Source organism: Marmota flaviventris, chromosome 6, assembly GCF_047511675.1.
Source record: "Marmota flaviventris isolate mMarFla1 chromosome 6, mMarFla1.hap1, whole genome shotgun sequence".
In the NCBI taxonomy this organism is placed as follows: Eukaryota; Metazoa; Chordata; class Mammalia; order Rodentia; family Sciuridae; genus Marmota; species Marmota flaviventris.
Window position 1 is genome coordinate 1,324,444 of NC_092503.1, and position 21,154 is coordinate 1,345,597.

A 21,154-nucleotide genomic window follows, 5' to 3' on the forward strand; every position below is an offset into this window, starting at 1 on the left:
AGCCATCAGCCTTCCTGTGAAGGCCTTTGTGTGAAGACGTGGAAGAGACATGCTAGTTCTTTCTAGTTTGTCTTTCGGTTTTCCCTCTGTTGCTCAATTGCACAAGGAAACGTGAGGGTCTTTGTAAGTGCTGGACCCAAAGCTTCCACGAAGCAAGGCTGACCGAAGGTCGACAGAGGAAAGCGGTGGACACAGGCCTGCTTAGAGAACAAAGCCCCCAGCATTTTCCTTCTGCTGTGCTCTTAGATGGCTTCCCAGTGACCTCAGGGAAGACGCTGTACTGAGTCCCTCATGTGCTTTTGGTTTACATTAAATGAGCCTCCTCCATCTGCCAGGCACTGTGTGGACCAGGGGCCTCGACTGACAGTACCCACAGGAAGGAGAGGCCAACTGCTGGGAACCTACAGGGCACCTGCAGGAGAGAGGGCCGGGAGCCAGGCGGAGCCAAGAGCAGCCCCCCCCCCCCACTCTTGTCACTATTGCTCTGTGTCATCCAGGGCTGTTCAGGGCTCTGAATTGTAATAATACTTGATCAAATGAATTTGTTACACAGAACATGCGTGGACTGATGAAAAGCCATAGGGCCCTATAAAGTAGACTTTGGAAATTTATTATTAATTCAAACTACCAGCAATTTCAAAAGCAACTGCTTTATTGAGATGCAGTTCACACACCATACATTCACCCATTTGAAAGGTACAGCTCCCTGGTGAGTAGTCTATTCTCAGCTGCACAACACGAGTACCACCCTGGATAGGGAATGTTTTACGGCTCGCCAGCCCCTCAGCTGCCCAGGTGACTGATCTGCCCCCTGTCCCCACAGGTCTGCCAACTGCGGGCAGCCTCGTGGAGTCAGGCGACATTCCCTTCGGCCTGTGCAGGTCCAGTGTTCTCAGCCCTGCTTCTCAAAAACACTGCCCTCTCCCGCTTGGAGGGTCTGGAACCCGTCAGAGCCACCTGGCCGCATGCTGAGGGTTTCTATCCGGGACCCCATGCTGCTGCCCCCCGTCGCTGTGCCCGTCTTCACAGCAGCACTGACCCGGAGTGACCGCTGCAGCTTGTGGAGAGTCATGAAATCAGGAAGTGCCATTTCCCTCAGCTCACTCTTCTCTTTCAAGGTTGCTTCATCCACTCAGGCCCTTGTGATGGGGTGAACTCCGGGATTTGCTTTTGCTACTTGAGCAAAAAAAGAGTGGTTAGAATTTCTGGAGACTGCAGCTCCGACATCTGCACGGCACTAATTCTTCCAGTCCGTGTGGATGGGACGAGTTTCCATTTATGAGCACATTATTCAGCTTCTTCTGGTGAGTTTTGGTCATTTTTGGTCATGGTCATTATACATCTTTCACCTCCTTCCTGGAGTTTACTGCTATGATTCTTAGTATTGATAATATTCTGAATGGAATTGTTCTTCTAATTTCCTTTTACGTGTTGTTCACTGTTTGTATATAAAAATGAACTTGAGGCGGCCAAGGGAGGCCCTCCCCCGAGAATTTCCGCCTGCCTGGGGGTCCGCGCTGGGGGGCTCTCCGCAGGGTCCGCGGGATGCCGTCTGCACCGAGCCCGATGACAGGGGAGTCAGGTCTTTCCCGCGTGCCTTTGGTGTCCAGGGATCTTTTCGGGAAGGGTCCGCCCGTGCAAACGGTATTGCACCCACCTTCTGTGCTGGAGGGCGCTGGGTGTGCGCAGGCGGACGCGCGTGTCTACTCCAGCGTGTCTTCTCCGGGCCTCGTTCTGAGTGTCCCCGTTTGGTAGAGGTCTGAGTCTTTCATCAGGTCTTAAAGTCAGTGCCGAATCTAAAGGTGGCATTTACCGGCTCACACAGGCAAGTCCTGGGATGTGCTGGTTGCATCACGAGCTCAAAGGAAGTGTCCCGAGAGCAGTGCTTTCTAAAGCCTCTCTCAGTTCTACTTCCTTTTGAAAAATTTGCATCCTCCCCCCTACCACACCCCTGGAGGGCCCCAGGAACTAGGATTAGGCTACACTCCTGGACCTTCTAAAAGTTTTGAGACAGGGTCTTGCTGAGTTGTCCAAGTTGGCGTCTAGCTTGAAATCTTTCTTTTTTCTTTCTTTCTTCTTCTTTTTTAAATATAAACTTAGTGCTCAGACAAGTTCTGTGCAGTTATTTCCATCTCATTTTGTAGCTTAGTCAAAATAGAGAATTTTTGTTAAGCTCACTTTCATCAAATTATTGGTTTTGATTTAAGAAGAACAAATCTCAAAGTAATAAAGAGGCAAGTCAGGCGCTGGGTGCATCCAAGTCCAAGTCACTACCATCTGTCTCCCAGTCAGTTCTTTTTTTTTTTTGCACCAGGGATTGAACCCAGGATGCTTAATTACTGAACCACATCCTCAGCCCTTTATTTTGAGACAGGGTTTTGCTAAGTGACTTAGGGCCTCATTAAATTGCTGAGGTTAGCTTTGAATAGAGACTCTCCTGCCTCAGCCTCCTAAGTCATTGGGATTAGCACCACCATGCCCCACCAGCCCAGTTCATTTTGTCTCTGTTTCCTTTACTCCCTGTTACTGACTGTTGTCTTCCCTTCCGAGTCCGAAGTTGAAGCCAAATGGGCAATAAGGCCTTTAGGGAGGTCATTAAGGTTAAATGAAATCTGAGAGAGAGGCCCCATCTGCTATAAGTGGTGCCTTTAGAAAGAGGAAGAAACCATAGACCCTGCCCCACTCTCTGAGCGTGCAGGAAAGGCCATGGGAGGACACATCCAGAAGTTCATCTCCTCTAGTCACCAGAAACTCAATTTGTTCACATTTTCACCATGGACTTGTAGCTTCCAGAACTTGAGAAAATAAATGTCTATTGCTTAAGCCAAAAAAAAAAATGAACTTGATTTTTGAATTTTTTAATATGCATCTTGCAACTCTGCTGAGTTAATTTATTAGTTCTAACAGCTTCCGTGGAATTTGGGGGATTTTTTATATATATATAAAAACATGCCATCTGACAACTGAGGTGATTTTGGCTCTTCCTTTCCAGTTTGGATGTTGTTCCTTCTTCTCACCTGATTGTCCTGGCTGGACCTTCCAGCACTATGGCAAACAGGAGTCACAGAATCAGGTCTCCCTGCCTGGCTCTGATGGTAGAGGAAAGCTCTCGGTCTCACCACAGAGGACAAGGGTCTACAGGGAGTGTTCACAGGTGGCCTGTCCTACAAGGTCCTGAGGGCAGTCTCCTCCTGTCCCTCGCTTCTCAGTGTGCCATGTTTGGCCACATGCTTGTTCTGCATACATTGCAATGGGTGCATAGTTTCTGCAGTCCCTCCTGTGGACGTGGTTTGCCACACTAGTGAATTTGCACACATCGAACCATTCTTGCATTCCAGGGATGAATCTCACTTGATCATGGCATATAATCCTTTTAACATGCTACTCAATTTTGTTTTCTGGAATTTTGGCATCAATGTTTATAAAGAGTGTTGGTGTACAGTCCTCTAATTGTGGTATCAGGGTAATGGAAATATTCCCCCTTAAAGTTTTTGGAAAAGTTCAAGAAGGATTTATGTAAGCTCTTTATGTGTTTGGTGGAGTTCGCATGTGGAGCCTTTAGGTCAGGGGTTTTCTTTGTTGGGAGATTTTGATCATGGATTCAATCTCTATTGGCTTTAAGTCTACACCGATTTCTATTTCTCTATGATTTAGTCTTGAGAGGGTTTGTGATTGTAGGAATTGATTTCTTTTATCTGAGCTGCCCAATGAATTCTTCATGGCAGTCTCTTGCCATCTTTTTATTAAATCATGTAGAGAACAAAGAGTGGAGTTACAAACCGAGTTCCAGCCACACCAGGTCGGAGTTGCTGTGTGTCTGCCTTCAGGGAAAGCGTGTTTCCACACCACTCCGAGCACTGGCTGGTGTCCTTGACTTGCCCTGCAGCTCCCTCTTTCGTGGCAGGTCTGCCCGTGATCAGCTCCCTCAGCCCTCATTTGTTGAGAACGTCTAACTTCCTTGGTTTTGAAGAACCACTCTCTGGACACTGGTGTCCTGGTTGGTGGCTACTTCTTCCTTTTGGCCTTTGAATGTTTGTGCCCACTGCTTCCTGGTCTCCCGAGAGAGCTGTTCTGATGCCCTCCCTGGGGGCTGCTCCAGCCCTTTCTCTCCTGATGCTCTTCTCCCCTGGCTCTTCCTCCACAGCCTCGGCTGCCAGGTTGAGGTGCCCCCCCACTTGCAGTGCACTGAGCTTCTTGGAGGCTGATGTTCATGTCTTTTATCAAATTGAGAAGACTTCAGAGTTGCTTCTTCAGATATTCCACTGTGCCTCTCCTGAGAGGCCACATGCCCATGCTGTCTGCTTGACAGTGCCCCACAGGTCCCCTGGACCCCACTCCCACTCCTCCAAAACTTTCACTATCACTCTGACTTGATAATTCCATGTTCTATCATCAGGGTGGCCGATTCTTCCACCTGCTCAAATCTGCCTTTCACTCCCTCTAGTGAATTTTTTTTTATTTCTGTTATTTTAATTTCCAACTCCAGAATTTCTCTTTGGTTTCCTTCCAGATTTCCATCTCTTTATTGATATTTCCATTTTACTCCTACATCATTTTCTTGATGATGTAGTGTTTTAAAGTCTTCATGTGGGACTGCCATCAGGGAGTTTTCTGAGGGTTATTTTCTTCCTTTGAATGGGCCCTACCTCCCTGTTTCTTTGTGTGTCTTGTGACCATTGTTATTTGATACTGGACATTTGAAGGTATTTTTGTGATAACTCTGGAAATAATTCTTCCCTTCCCCCTGTGGCTTTTTTCCTTCTGTTTCTGTTTGATTATTTTTATTGTCATTGGCTGGCCTGGTGCCAAGGATGTGCCTGACGTGCAATCCTAGGGTCTTCTCAAGTCTACTCTGAGCCTGTACCTTCCCTAAGCATGTGTGACACTTTCTAAATCCCTCGTATTTTCAGTTATCTTTGAATGTACCCCAAAAGGTGCCTGGCCCCCAAAAGGTGAAACAGAGAAAAATGAAGTGTCCAGAGAATGTTCTAGCCTTTAAGTGCCCTGGAAGTCCCTTCAGCAAGACAGAAGCTCTTACCAAAATTGGGGTGTGATGTTGGGGGGGGGGGGTGAGTATGACAACTATGGCCACCCCGCTTTGTCCACACTCTCTGATCAAAAGCAACAACCAGTAACTAGCACAGATATTTGGAGGTCAGGATCCTTCCTGTCTACCCTGGGTCCTGCCAGCCATGTGCCCAGTGCCCCAGAATCTGTACACACGCACTCCAAGGGGCTAGGTAGAGGCCAGTGCAGCAGGTCCTAAGAGCTGAACTGACCTAGAGTAACTTCAGGGCATCATCGAACCTCCTCTGAAGCTGCAAATCCTCCGTAGAATGCAGAGTTTGGGAACAGCTAAAGCAGAGAGATTCTTCCAGCACGTCCCTCATCTGGGTGGGGCGAGAGATGTGGAGTGCTTCCTCCTCTACCCCCTTCTCCAGATGGCTAGCACTTTTAATATCATGACTCTTCTTACAGGATGGAACAGAATTGCCTCATAAATGTGGTTCATAAATATATAATAATAGATTTATCAAAGATCACCTATAGATAATCTTGCCAAGACTCCCAATGTGAGTCAAATATTGCATATGAAATCGCTAATCAACAGCAGGATCATTCTCTATAAACCAGACATGTATGTCCCTCCATGCTGCTAGCACTGTCCAGCCCTGGCTCCTTCTCCCATAGACAGCGCTTAGAAGCCACCAAGCTGAATGCTCTGTCCCACAGACCAGGCTCTTGCTAGGTGACCGTACCTGCTGCAGCTCTGGGCATGGGCAGATGGCCCTTTCTGGCAGGACACTATCTAGCCCATGCTGACCTCCTCTCACAGATGTAAATCCTTCCTTCTTACCCACACCATTGCTGGCCACCCAACTACAGGTATCCTGTGCTTGTCCAAATTCCCACAGCCACCATCTTCCTGGCCATGTCGGGAGACGCAGGCTCCTCTGGCCTGGGCTCTTGTGACACCACATCAGACACAGGGCTTTCAGCTGGACAGAGGGGTGTGGAGGTCAGACCCTCTAGCTGCTGACTCATGGTGTGGGTGACGTCTGGGCCCAGTGCCTCTGCCAGACCTTCAACGGAGACTGGCGAGGGTCCCATGTGCTCCACCAACCCTGGGTAGGGGGAGCAAGAGAGCGGGAAGCCTCTGGGTAGAGAAGCTGGGACACTAACATGTCTTCAAGGGCAGAAGAAGGGGGTAGGCTGCAGAATACGAAAGCACTTCACAGGTTATGCAATGCTGGGGAATCGAAAAGCACCTCAGAGACGTGTACTGTGGGGTAGGCTGCTTAGAACACCTCAACCAAATGCCTTCTCACCACCCTCTGCTTGCCACCCCAGGCCACAGCCACAGCAGCCACAGCCCACACCCTGGCCCAGGCCACGGTGTTCTTCGCATTCTCCGTCATTCTCCTTGTCTTTTTGTCTTTTTGGTACCAAGGACTGAACACAATGGTGCTGAACTACTGAGCCACATCGACAGACCTTTTATTTTCTTTTTATTTTGGGACACAGTCTTGCTAGGTTGCTTACAGCCTTGCTAAGTTGCCGAGGTTGACTTTGAACCTGCGATTCTCCTGCCGGGGCCCCCCAAGCTGCTGGGATCACGTGTGGGGGCCGCTGCGCTGGCTGCCATTCTTCCTTCTCTCTCCACCTTGCTTTTCCTCTTAGGACTTGAGATGTCCGCAGACAAAAGGGAGGGGGCTCAGCTAAACGCCCTACCCTCCACTGTGCCTGTCGATCCTCTCGGTGCCACAGAAGCTCAGGCGATGCCCACTGATGGTGCTCTCCAGGGAAGAAGTGACTGGAAGCTGGCCCAGTAGCTCTGAGCACCCCTCACAGGCCGTGGGGCCGGGAAAGGCAAAGAACCGCGGTCTGGAATCGCAGGCCACAGGCGAGGCCGGCTGGGGAGGCCCCGGCTGTGGTCAGTGATCTCAACACACGACCCACACATGCGCTGTGGCTTGGAAGTCCATCTGAGCTCTCACTTGTCCTTGAGCGTGGGCCGCTGCGTCCACAGGAAGGGCTGCTCTCCAGGGTCTGAGCCCATCTGTTCCCACTTGACACTGAGATCAGAAAAGTGCGGCCCACAGGAGAATGAGGCTGCGCCTGCTGCAGCCTGAGGAGCTGGCCAACCGCAGCTGGGACCCCAAACGCTCTGACTCAGCCCAAGTTTGGTTAAAGGTTTGGAGTCACTGGCATTACTGCATACAAAAGTCCATGCTGAGTGCAGATTCTCAGATCAAAAACCAAGGAAAATAAACTTGCTGCCTCTGACCTTGGAGCAGTGACCGCCCCAAGCAGTCCTGAAGTGCTCACGGCTGCAGAAAGCCCAGCTTGACCTGGACATAGTGACCTCCACTCAGCAATCCCACACCCAGAGCACGCTGAAGAAACCTTCAGAAACACACACCATCGTGGACACAGTGGCTCACGGCAATGTTATTTTCAACAGCAAAATAAACCAGAAAGAAGCTGAATCTCCAATAATAAAGGTTTGTCTAACTGAATAACTGCAATTCCATACATCATTTAATGAATATTAAATATTCATTTAATACATCATATTAAATGAATTCATTTAATATCATGTAAAATCATAGAAGATATTTGTTATGTGTTTTCAAACAACGTTTTAAAATGCAAATGTAGAATCTGATCCCAGTTCTTTACCCACTACACATAGACACACATATGACACACAGCGCACCCCACTTGGGTAAAAGACCTCGAGACGCTCAGCACAGCAGTACCCAAGGGCATTTAGTCTCCGGGGCAAAGTACTAAGGAGGTGGTGCTTTCTTCTCTGTGCTCAGACAGTTCCCAAATTTCTACAATGATCCTCAACTACTTTTAAAAAATAATAATTTGTTTTCACCAGATTTCATTATTAAGTGTTTAACTTATGAAATACTTAAAATCTACCGAAAGTCAATAGTCCGTCTCATCGGTAGATACGCATCAATAGTAAAGAAGAAAAAGCATTAGTTACACAAAAAAGGTAGGAGAGTGGGCAGACCACATGTCCAGTGAGAAACAGAGGCCACAGGCCCTCGGCCTTGCCGTGAGAGTGGATGTCACTTTCTCAACCTGTTAGTGAGTGGCCACACTAAGGAGCCCCCGGGACCATTACACCACACCTGCTGCCTCCCAGGTCCAACCCTGAGCCAAGCTCCTCCTGCATTTCCAGCTGCCTCCTGCACAGCTGAGGAGGGATAAGAAGTCAAACCAGGCTTCACTCGGACACACAAGGACCAACGACCCTCTGCAGCTGAGGCCCCTCGTGCACTCTCCAGCCTCACCTCTGTGGGACACAGCAACAGCACCCGCCCCAGGGCAGAGCTCAGAGTTTCACGGGACCAGACCCAACCTCCAAAGCCACCCAACCCAACCCCACACCCGCCACACCTCCCCTCCCTGTCAGCCCTACCTCTGCTAAGGACACAGTGGCCCACTGAGCAGCTGCAGGTGGCACATGTGGTTTCCTCCCCTCCACATCCAGGGGGCGCCTGCTCCCCCTGGCTCTGCAACCCACCTTCCCTCCCCTGCTCGCACCTCCATACAGCATCTTCCCACTCTGGCTGTGTCCCGCTTCCCTGCAGACTCCACAGCCCATGTCCTGGGCAGCAGGTCTGTGCCGGCCCCTCCTCCCTGCTTACACCTCGCCCTCCTGGCCACATGCTCCATCCCCCTGCACCTTCAAGACCGGCCCTGCCTTCCCTGGGGGGCGGCTGTGTCTCCTTCCTCCCCGGAGCCTTGGGGGTCTCTCTGCAGCTGGCCCTTGGCTCACATCCTGGACCCCACTGGGGCTGCTCTGCTCGGGGATGCGGGAGGCTGAGCAACGCGGGACTCCGCACCTACTTCCAAATGCCTGAGCCAGGAGGCTCTTCCCAGGGCCTCAGGGGTGAGAAGCAGCTGGACTCTTGGGTCTCTGTCCACACTCGTGAAGGGAAAGCACTGTGGGGACTGGGCTGCCTGTGGGCAAGGCTCAGCTTCTGGACAGACAGACTTACAAGTCAGGAGAGGGCAGATGATACAGACACAGATGCCGTGGCTGCTATGGTTTGGGAATATCCTCCAAAGCCCCTGTGTGGAAGTCTTGGTGCCCAGCCAGCCACACTACAGAGAGGTGGTCCAGCCCTCGGGAGGCCAGCCTAGGGGGGAAATGAGGTCATGGAGACATGCCCTTGAAAGGGGGCAGTGGGTCCCAGCACCTCCTCTTCCTTTCTCTTTGCTTCTCAGCCTCGAGGCCTCAGGGTCTCTGGACGCCCCTGGGCTGAGGTGAGGGCTTCTTCTGCCACATTTCCATGTGATGTGCTGCCTGGCCGCAGACCCAGCGGCAATGAGGCCAAGTGACCACAGACTTGAGATCTCTGAAACTGGGGGCCGAAATAAGCCCTTCCTTCCTGGAAGCTGTTATCCAGGTGCGCTCCCGCAGTAACAGCAAGCTCACTGACCGGGGCTTCGCTGGGAGGGCGGGTTCCCAGGGACAGGGCAGTGGGGCTCACCAAGCCCTAGCCACACCCACACAGAAAGCTCAGCTGCAGGATGGGCCTGGATAGGGGGCTGGAAGGGTCAGCCAGCTCTGGGACAAACCCAGGAGGGTGGCACTGCAAGGAGGTAGCCACACACGGGCAAAGGTGCGGGAACAGCTCCCACTACGGGTGCCTGTGCCCCTGCAGGACCTGCGGGGCCGAGTGGGCCCTCGCCAGCCTGGGTCTGAGCCAGCATGCCTTCCCACCTTCAGCAAGCTCCCTGCGGCTGGGAGAGGCATCAGTAGATCCATCAGCTGGTGCCATGAAGGACAGAGGGAAGAAAGTGCTCGGTGTCTCACAGACCCTCATCCACAGGTGCACAAGGTCAGGCTGCAATGCCAAGTCCCAGGAGCCCGAGCCAGGCAAGGTGGTGAGCCTCCTGAGAGCAGCTGGTAACAAGCATGTGTCCAGTGCGATCCCCACGACCTGCGGCACAGACACCGCTCCTGCTGCAGGCGAGGTCTGCCCTCCCCACGTCGCGCACACCTGGGCGCACACCTGGGCGCACACACCTGGCCTGGAGGAGCCTCGCTGGCTGCTGGATGCTTTCAGTCGCAGTTCTGCCTTCGCCTGTGCTGTGCCCTCGTCAGCTGGTGACACGTCCTGCTAGTCCCCTGCCCTGTTAGGTGACACATCAGGGACAGCCTGTGTGCGTCTCCCAACACTGACAGCCTTCCTGAGAAACCAGGGCTCTGACACTTCTGTGGGAGGGGTTCCGGGGAGATGCCAGTTCTGTCTGAGGTGGCTCCTGTGATCTGTGGCGGGGCTCCTGGAGCACAGGGAGCTTCAGCTAGAGGAGTGAGGACCCACCCCTGCTGAGGACGGGCCGTTTAAAGAGGGGAATTCTGAGCCCTGCAGCAACACGGAGGAGCCTCGAGGACCCGGAGCTGCGTCGAGAGTAGTCACAAAGCACACCCGCTGCCCCTTCCACCTGCAGGGGCCAGAGAGGCCGACCAGAGAGAGGGAAGGCAGGGTGGTGTCTCCAGGGCCACCGTGGAGAGACGGAGCTCTTGCCTGTGGGCACAGGTTCACTTTTGCATGGTAAATATGTCCTGGGTATTGGTGGCACAACAGCACGAAGACACCTGAGACGATCAGGACGGAAAACATGTTAAGACAGGAAATGCTACGTGTCCTTTTACTTCCATTTTAAAACCTTTAATAAATAACTTGTATATACGGGAATCACGCTATCAAAAAAATCAGAAGATACACTGGAATCTATTTATTGTCAACTCTCAGCATCTCACATTGATCCTCCCTCCTTCCCATCTTGGCACAATCATCAGGAAGTGCCTGACACAGCAGGGCAGGGTCTGGACGCACCCTGACTCCAGTGATGGACATCTGCAGCCTCGCACATCCAGTGCCCCACTGAGAAACAAAACGTCAGAAAACTCCTTACGGAATCCAGGAACAGGAGCTCTTAAAAAAAAAAAAAAAAAGGTTATCAAGCAGAACAGCGTGGCGATGTCAAAGGAGACCAGTTTAAACACTGGAGTTTTCACAGGATGAATTAATAAATCACACATATTGAAAAATAAACTAAAATGTGTTTTTCATGAAAAGTAAAAATGCCTTGTCAGGAAAGAGCAGGGGGCTGGGGGCTGAAAGGTCTCACTGAGGATGGCCAACAGTGTCCCACGCCAGCATGCAGAAGGTCACAGGGACCCTCACTGTAAAAGGAGCATGTTGGTCTCTGTCAAGTTTCTAAAATTGTCACAAAAGAATGAACCTAGAGCCCCACCTCTCTTCATAGGCAAGACCAATGAGACATGATCCAGAGAGCACAGGGAGGTCCCACCGGGAGACAGCTGGAAGACGGCAGCTCTACTCTGTGCTCCTCGGCCGAGGGCAGCTCTGGTGGCGGTCAGCCGCGGTGCACAGGGGAGACGGCAGCGAGTCATGTCTCTCACGGGGCCAAGTCCAGGGAATTTGATATGTATTTTCTAGGACCGGATCAAACTTGGAGAAAATTATTGTTTCTAATTTAGTCGTCCAGCCCCAAGACCAGGACGCGTCTTGCACCGCCTCGCTGCATGGGCTGGGAATTTCCACTCTGCTGGTGAAGACACAAAGCACCTCCAAGGAGGCTGCGCGGCAGGCAGGCTGGCGGTGCTGGCCTGTGCCAAGTGGCCGGTCTCCGTGGATGCCCTCGCCCTGACCAGCTACGCTTGTCCAGAACCAGGGTTTTGCTTATTGACCACCAAGCCACGTGATCAGGCTCTCAGATAGGCCTGAAGCTGTATGATGGCTTGAACTGCTGAAGTTCACGGATTTCAGGGCCATTTACAAACTGAAAGATCTGGAAATCACCTCTGTATCTCAATCCTGGCCCTCCGAATTCTATTGATCCCTGGGGTTGGGCCAGCAGGGGCTTCCTGTTTACATAAACCTGTGCCCCCTTATCTGTGACGAAACACACGGAGTCGCCCCAGCAAGCCATCCCTCACTGCAGTCTGTAAACTGTCTGCCATGTGCTAGGCGGTTTGGACGTTTCCAAGGGAGTGAAGACTTCAGGAGGTTCCACTGTGGCCGCAATCACTCCCACCCAGCACGTTGGCGCCAGGGAGGACTGGCAGACCCTAGGGCACAGCTCTGATCTCTGGGTAAAGGTCCTTTCTCTCAGGCACAACAGGGCAAGAAACATCCGTCTTGCAGAGCCGATCAGGGGGGCAGGGCTGTGCTGCAGCTACCCTGGCCAGGAGAAGCAGGAGCATGCCTGTCCTGTGCCACGCACCCCAAAATGGCAACGCACACCCAGGGGCAACCGCATACTCCTGCCATGGTTTCCATTGGAGACAAAGGAAAGTAGAAGAATCAGCAGAACTCCCAGCAGGGCTCTCTAGACAGGGCACTGCAGGGTCATTATCCAGGTCATCACAGAAGACCCTGTAAACAGCGCTCCATGCCGAGGCGGGGAGAAGGTGCTGGTGGAGTCCACATACTGTGAACAGGAGTCCCTCGGCTTGGGGGGCATGGAAGTCCCCAAGCCAATGGGCTGGGAACACCTGTGAATGCCGGCGTGCTTCTGGAATGACAGAAGGTTGGCAGGGCGCTTGCTCCCCTGCTACTCGCCCGGGCAGTCACCAGGAGACTTAAGAAGTCTGGGGCTTTCCTTTGTCCACCTGGAAATGAATGTCAGTGACCGCCACAGAAGAGCAGTGAGCAGGAGCCCAGCACTTCCTGAGGTCCATTATCCAGGGTCTCAGTCATGAAATACATTCAGCACTTTTAAAGAAACAAACACGACAACTGGTACTTCCTTAGCATGTGGATAGATATACAGTGTTTTTTAGCTAAAGTTTCACTTCATATACAGTAAACCCATTCACAGAACAGATGCTACATTGAGTTTAAGAAGAATCCACTTTAGGAATATCAAAAGGAAACTGATCCTTGATTAACAGGGAAAATAACCAAAAATTCAGTAAGATATCATCTAATACAAAAACATGCAATTTTGTATGGCTTTATTGAGATACATTTCACAAACCCTAAGTTCCACCTGGGGGAAGAACACAGTTTTCACTTCACTTCGATTGTGTCAGTGTGGCTGTGATCCTGCTCACCCTCAGCTGGGATTTCAGAAGCTCTGTGACTTCTGATAACCAAGGCAGCTGCTCCCCCGCACAGCCGGGCAGCTGGGGGACCTCAGGGATGCAGTACTGCCCCAAGAGCAAAGCTCAGAGCGGGAATAGCTGCCTGGACGGAGCTGCACTGTCCTGCAGGCGTGCTGGAGGACAGCGTGGTCCAGGGCCCACCGCACCCGTCACCATTCCTTGGCCAGCTGACACACCCAAGGAGCCAGGCACTCAGACAATGCTGCTTCTTGGCCTCTATCCCCACCCTGCTTCCTTCCCACACAGGCCTTGACCGACCTGGACATAAACACCCTGCAGGGGTGCCCACCTTGGATCTGGGGTCTGAAGGATCTGCACTCGGGGACAGATGCAGTAAGCCAGACCAAAAGCAAGCACAATGCTATGACAAATATGCTTTGTCCTTGGGATGGTAACAACCTTGGAGGACAGCCAGGGGTGGTGTTGACTCCCTTGTTACCCACCACTCTTCCAGAAGACAGGGCCTGGCAATCAATCACCTCCCCCAGACACTGTCCAAGCTGGCTGACCCTCCCCCAGGGCCAACCCCATGAAGCAGCCAAATGCAGCCCTGCAGACCCTCGGATGGAGTGGAAGCAGAGCCCAGGCACTCGGTAGCACCCAGCTTATCCAGGGCACCTCGGGCTCTTCCCATGGTATCCCAGCCTGGCACAAAACAGGGCATTTGAACAAAGAATTCCTTGGCAAAAAAGGAGATATGATTTTTCAAAACCACAAAGCAGTAGAGAAATTTGCTCCTGTGCAGTTCACGTGCTCTGTGCTTCATAGGGTAACTTTTTCCCACAAACCTTTCTTATTTCAGCTAACAGAGCCTAGGTGCAGAACTGGGTGTCCTTAAACTGCATCTAAATCTTGACAAGCATGGAAAATCTCTTCATGCAGAGCCCAGAGATTTGGGGGAAAAGAAAAGTGTCCTAAGTTCGCTCTTGAGAATGAAAAAAGATCAATCTACTTTCTACAACCAAGAGAGGTTTTTTGTTTGTTTTGTTTTGTTGTCTTAAGACAACCAAAGAAAGCCAGGGGTGGTAGCACATCCTGATACCCAGAAGACCAGCAGGGAGATGGCAAGTTCAAAGCCAACCTCAGTGATTTATCAAGACCCTGTCTCAAAATAAAAAATAAAAAGGGCTGGGGATGTGGCTCAGTGGTCAAGCACCCCAGCGTTCAATCCCTGGTACCTAAACAAAAGGCTGCAGGAAACAGCTGGGAGATCAGTGCCAAGTGGAGACTATATACACATGGAGAAAGGAATCCTTAGTTAAAGGGAAAAAAAGAAGAAGAGAGAATGAGGGTGTCAAAGCTTTCACAAGTGACGGATCAAAGCAGCAGCAGGAAGCAGGGAGCCACAAGCCCTGGTGGAGGTGGGAGGGTGCACGCAGGCCACTGGGTGGGGCACAGGTCTCGCCCCAGTCATGCGGCACCCTCAGCGGTTGCGGCCGCTCCAGGCCACCCAGGCTGAGGCACTCAGGGCCAGGTGACAGCACAGTACTGGAACAAACTCCATGGATGCTAGACCTCAAGACAGAGTGGCCTCAGGTCCCCGATGTCTTTATAGTCACTGCTTGGAACTTATACAGGGAGAAGGGGCCACCACTTGGCATGGAGAGCACAGTGCTCATGCTGCACTTTAGGATTTCGTTTTCAAGTTTGAGTTAGTAAACATGACACCCTGTGGGAGTAGTGACATCCCTTCGCACACTGTGACTCACTGAGCAGGTTCTGAATGGGAGCCCAGTTCAACTTCCCAGCAGGAATGGGAACAATTTTTGATCCAAGATAAACACAGGATGCTTCTTTTTGAACAAATAATTTCCAATGTCCGCAGAGGTTGTCTGAATCACAATCTTCAGGCTGCTGGACCTGTCAATCATCAACTCAGCACATCCCCCAAGGGTGCACCTTGCCTTGGCGGGACAGTCATGACAGAGAGCCTACAAAAGGAGCTGAGATGCCTGAGGGCAGCCATGTCCTCCAGGGTGTTCAGATCAATAAAGCGAGTCTCTGACCCCATGCCTTTTCCTCCCTAGGTCCTCTACATTCGCTACAGAGCATCTCTACCAAGCTTGCACCTGTGTTTCTGTTCATGCAATAACAGTTTCTGTCTTTCCTTGTTATCCAGACTGGAAGCCCTGGGAAGAGACTTGAGAGGTCTGGGGGTTCCCAAATAGGAGAGAGGGCCTCACAGCCACTCTCAAGAGCCACTGGGGGAAGGACACCCACCTGGAGTAGCTACTAAGCCCTCAAAAACAATGCATTGCAAAAGTGAGACTTCCCCAAGGACAGGTTTGTCCTGGGAAGTCCAGGACATGGGTGGTCAGAATTACATGAACGGGGCTGGAATCCCCAGGGCAGAGCAGCCTATGTGGATGGACTCGGGGAACTACATCACACAAGCAACCAGAAGGGCTAAAGCAGGAGGAGAGATCCGAAGGCCAACAGGGAGGGAGGCTGGGACTCAGCTGATCTGTCTGCAGCAGAAGCCATGGTGGGGGGGAAGACAGGCAGCCACAGTCAGGGGTGGGCGCTGAGAACCCAGGCTCATCTCAGTGCTGCCTAGCCTCTAGCTTGACATAAATCAGCAGGACTTCTCAGAAGATAGAGGCCCTGAGGAGACTCAGGGACACCGGAGCCAGTGTGATGGAGGTACAGGTGATGGGGGGTGGAGTGGCTTCCAACTTATCACCCCATCTGCCAATGCTGTTGGTGCTTTGATCTGACCACTTTCAGGATGAGAATTAGGTCTCCATTGAGTCCAGCAGTGCAATCTGCCTTCCTAAATGTGCAACCAGAGCCCAGGTTTCAGTTATCACTCACAACGCCTCACACCACCCAGAACGCCACACACCAGCTCTTCCTGAACAGGTAAGGAAAGTGCTCTTGTGAGAATCAGCATAAGAGCACGTGGAAAGCCACAACAAGACGGAGCCTCACTTTGCCTCAGCCGAGAGGGTGAGCCTCAAAGGCTCTCCAGGGATTGCTTTCTTAGCTGTTCCCTGAAAAGTACCCAATAAAAGTTTGTAAGTGATTGATTTGAAGTTCCTAGTGTGCCTAACAGCAGCCAGGAATGGGTGACTTTTCCTTATTTCCACCATAATACCACCCTGGGCATCTCTGCAGACAGGGCAGGACATCTGGGCAGAGCACAGTCCCAGGAGTCCCCGCCCATCCCATGCCGACCCCAGCAGACATGGCTCACTGTTCAGCAAGCATCCAAACCAGAGAGACTCCACCGTGACGCTGGTGTCGCTTGGCACTTTTAGCTTTAACAAGTGAAGCTACTTTCTACTCACACATTCCCACAAAAATAAGTCCTCATAGTAATGAATGCAAGACACACGAGGGTTTGCATGCGGAAGTCAAGGTCAAGTTCAATGTAAATGTGGCACCAGTTCCACCTTAAAGCCTGAGCAGTGAGAGACTGCGGCAGAAAGTCGGTGAGGACCCTGAACTCCTGGCTCTGCACCTGCCCCCTGCCCAGAGCTGCCCAGGGCTCAAGCTTCCCACAGTAAAGTAAAAGGCACCGGACCACGAGGTGCCGAGACGCCTTCTAACGCTCAAGTGAGTGACAGCCAGCAGACTCGTTCCGCCCTGGCCCCCGCCGCCCAAAACGGTCCGACGACTTGGTGGTTCCTCTTCCGGACCGTGCTCTATCACCACAGGAGGAACACCCTGGAGGACCCCGAGAAGGGGGCGGTGTGTCAGGCGCACCCTGAGGGGGAGCCGTGTGGGTGGGACCTTGAGGGGGAGCGCTGTGTGGGTGGGACCGTGGGGGGGAGCGCTGTGTCGGTGGGACCTTGAGGGGGAGCCGTGGGTGGGTGGGACCCTGGGGGGGAGCCGTGGGTGGGTGGGACCGTCGGGGGGGAGCGCTGTGTGGGTGGGACCGTGGGGGGGAGCGCTGTGTGGGTGGGACCGTGGGGGGGAGCGCTGTGTGGGTGGGACCGTGGGGGGGAGCGCTGTGTCGGTGGGACCTTGAGGGGGAGCCATGGGTGGGTGGGACCGTGGGGGGGAGCGCTGTGTGGGTGGGACCGTGGGGGGGAGCGGTGTGTCGGTGGGACCGTGGGGGGAAGCGGTGTGTGGGTGGGACCGTGGGGGGGAGCGGTGTGTCCGTGGGACCTTGAGGGGAACGGTGTGTGGGTGGGACCGTGAGGGGGAGCGCTGTGTGGGTGGGACCGTGGGGGGGAGCGCTGTGTCGGTGGGACCTTGAGGGGGAGCGGTATGTGAGGTGCACCATGAGCAGCAGGGGTATGTCAGGTGGGACCTTGACGGGAATGGTGTGTGGGTGGCACCGTCAGGGGGAGCGGTGTGTCGGTGGGACCGGGAAGTGTTGGCGCCATTTGTCTCAAAATGTCCCCCCCGCTGTGTGTGGCTTCTCAGCTGTCCCTTCATCTTGTTAGGAGGACCGCCCTGATCTCTCTGAATGACCGCCTGGAGGACGCGCGCAGGGATCCGCTTCTGGGGGGGGGGGGGGGCGCTGAGGTCACTTGAACGCGGGACTTGAGCTCTCACTCGTCAGTGAGGGCAGCTGGGTCCTTTGGGGCAGATGAAGTGCGCCTGAGGAGCCTTTTGCAGAATCAGTCCATCAAAACCAAGTTTATCTTATTTATAGTAAAAGGTATCTTTGAAGGTTCCCCAAAAGTTCAGAATTTCTCAGACAGAAACATTCATGAGTGAAGATAATTGAAGCCATGTGCCCGCGTGAGTCAGAGACCAGGAAGCCAGAGCCCTGGGAGACGGGAGGCCAGCACCCGCCACACTGACTGGGGGTCGCTGGGGCAGGGCCTGGTCCACCAGCCTCCCGCTGCTGGTCCCTAGCACGTTGGTCCAGTGTGGAGATGATGCCGTGGCCGGCCCTCCATTAGCTCTCCAGGATCTTGAGGCTGAACTGTGCTCCGAGCACCCTGAGTGTTCTCCTTCTGGATGTTGCAGGGAGCATTCCTTCCAGGTTCTCCTAATGTGGTGCTTCCTGTCCATGACCCAGATTCCTCCACCACGAACCCAGAGGATCTCGTGACCTCGGTAGCAGTGTGTCCATGAAACTCCCCATGAATGTGGCTGGAGACTTCAGGCCTAGCTCTCAGCTTATCACTGGCACACATGCATTGACTAAAACCTTCCCCTCTAGTTCCAGGGAGCTGGAAAGGTACCCAGGCCAGAATCTAATGGCTGCATGACCCTGGGCACGCTACTCAATCCATCTGTGTCCCAACTTTCTCATCTGCAAAGTGAGAATAGCGAGAGAGTCCCTGCTAGGGACGTGTCTAGGAAGAGAGGCATCACATGGTACACCTTTCTGAAAGGCCCTGGATATACTTCATGTTGCAGAAGTACTAACTAGTGTTGCCTCAGTGCCAACAGTATTAGAGCAGATAAATTTCCAGAAAAGTAAACTGTTACACTATGCTAATATCTAATGCCATGCTAATTTCTTCTTAACAAGTCAGCTTTCAGCCATTATAAACTGAAAACGAATAGAATAACCTGCCTAAGTGCCTCCAGCACCCTGCTTCCTGCACATGGAGGAGTAGACACCTAGAGCACTCCAGGTGCCCTCCTGGAGGAGGCAGGGTGAAGAGAAGGGGTACAGGCACCGCCACAGCGGAGCACAGGTGAGCCTGAGCACAAAGTGGGGCCGGCAGAGCCAGCAGCTAGGCCCCAGTGGAGGTCCACCAGGCAGCACCGCAGGGCCAGCACCTAGGTCCCAGTGGAGGTCCACGAGGTAGCACCGCAGGGCCAGGCTGAGAGCTGGCCTTGTCCTGTAGCATCAAGGGTGTTGATGAGGACAGAGTGAGCTCACCAGGGCAGAGACTGAGGAGGTTACTCTCCCTTCTGTAGCACAGACGGAGAACAGTGGCTGGCCTAGCCCAGAGGGAACCCCAGGGGCAGCACTCACAGGGGAACTGCCTGGCACCATGGCAGGCAGCCTATACCCTGGGGCAACCCAAGTAGTCACCCAGATAGTCATCCTGCCTGCCCATGGGTGTCCTGCAGACCCAGGAAATTGGTGGCCCAGGGAAGTGTCCTCACACACAGAACCCTCCTCACCCTGGGGTCACCCCTGCGGGATCCCTTACTGTAAATCCCTGCACCTTCTCAGTAGGCTTGAGAAGGCCCAGAGGCCCCTGTGCACTGAACCCTGTGGGGCCACAGCACACAGGGGTTCACCAGAGCCTCTTTCACTGCAGGTGAAGCAGCCTGGCCACTGCCCTGACTCTGCCAGGGAGGATGGGAAAGGGCTGTGAAAGTCAAGAGGGAATAGCGCCAAACTCCTGAGGAAGAGACCAGGAAAGAAGAAAGCAGTCGGAAGACTCCAGCACTTCCCTGAGCTGCTTGTAGGCGGAGCTGCTGTGATCACACCAGGAGGGCCACCAGCGTCTGCTGGTGCCCCCGAGAGCGTGGCTGAGGCGCAAGGCTGTGCTGCGATCCCTGGCAGCGCTCACCAGCGGGGCTGGAAGGGCACGTCCTGATGCTCCGCTGCCCGTGCTCTGTGAGGGTTATTTGGCTACACATGTGATTAGGATCTGGCATGCTGTGCACAAATGACAGCCTGGGTCCCTGTGTAATCAGGAGACACCCCAGGTCCCTGTGTAATCAGGAGATACCCTGTGGGCAAAACAGAGGATTAAGTGATTGCAGCTTCAGAGAGCCACACACAGGCACCACTTGTAACTGCACCGTCATCATCACCAAGCTTCCAAGCTCAGTGCTATCCTATTGACACAGGCACTGGGGTGGCATCTGCAGCCAGAGGGCCACGCTGGGCTGCTGAGGTTGCTACCCAGCCCTGTTTGGACCAAGCCTGGCACAGGGATGAATGGCATCCACCTGAAGTTGCACCATTTCTGTTGAGTGTTTAACACATCTTCCTCGTGACACCCCTCATGGGGCCACTTGGCATCTCTAGGTGACATTGGCAAGACAGCTGGTGGGACTCAGTCCCCCACACAGTTCTCAGGAAGCAGAGGCTGCCCAAGCTGGCCTTTGCCATGACTTCAAGATATGCCTCATTGCCAGAGGAAAAACGCAAGTGAGACATGGACAGTGACAGCTTCGCACGTGCCTGTGTGTGCCTGCTCCTAGACAGTGCCTCTCAAAGGCTCCCAGGCCTCAGCTCTGCTTGGCTGTTAGCTGTGCCCTGAGCTTACACCCCAAGAAGAAGCCATCACTCTGATGGATGTGGAGATGCACCCTGACCAGTCACCCACACTGAGCCCCAGGTGTCCATCTCTCTTCAACAAGTTCCTCCTCCACCCATGACCTGGCCACCCTGCTACACCAATCTGCCCCTAAGCCTCCTGGGGTACCTCTGCTCCCAACACACTCATTCCCCACTGCCACCTGAAGTCTGCGGAGTACAGGTCTACAGCCTGCTGACTCTGCTCTGTACACTGGCCAGCCTCAAACGGGACTCTGGTCACATGACACAGAGCTGCCATGTCTGTGGGACCACTGGATAGTGACCACTGAGCCACAATTCACATCACATTCTTCAGCAAGGGACAGTAGAGCAGGTGGGAAGGCCCCTGCTCCCTCCAGCACAGAGACGTGGTGTGCGTGTTATTTTGGAGCATTTCCATTTCTCTACTCCTCTGGACGTGCAAAAGAAAATTCCCAAAAGAAGCTATGCAAGCCAGGGGTTTAAGGCAGACCGTCCACCTGAAACCCTGCTGGTCTGCAGAGAGCCCACCTGAGAACCTGCAGCTGAGCCCTGGCCTGCCTGCACTGCAAGCTGGTGCGGGGCCACTGTGCCAGCAGCTCGGGATCTCGCTGCCGTGAAGTCACAAAAGGCTATTTTGTGTTCTGAATGAAATTTGGAAACCCAGAAATCATTGAAAGAAGAAAAAGCAAAAAAAAAAATGCATGTGTGCGTGCGACAAAGTCTAAAGGCCAATTGGACTTGGGCTCTGAGTGGGGTTCTGGGCTGGTTCCAGGATCCTTCCCAGATCATCTGGCTCGGGCTGGGGTCTTCAGCCTCTCTATCCACCCGCT

General features: G+C 53.1%; 1 protein-coding gene and 1 long non-coding RNA gene across 2 annotated transcripts in view; one reads left to right on the forward strand and one right to left on the reverse strand.

Moving 5' to 3' along the window:
* Window positions 1–21,154, reverse strand: part of Smoc2 (SPARC related modular calcium binding 2) — a 145,962-nt gene that overhangs the window by 113,630 nt on the left and 11,178 nt on the right. The window lies entirely within an intron of this gene.
* LOC114096008 (uncharacterized) lies at window positions 1,181–7,523 on the forward strand. The gene is made up of 2 exons (XR_011707680.1): window positions 1,181–1,304; window positions 6,352–7,523. It is a non-coding gene; the product is annotated as an uncharacterized lncRNA (long non-coding RNA).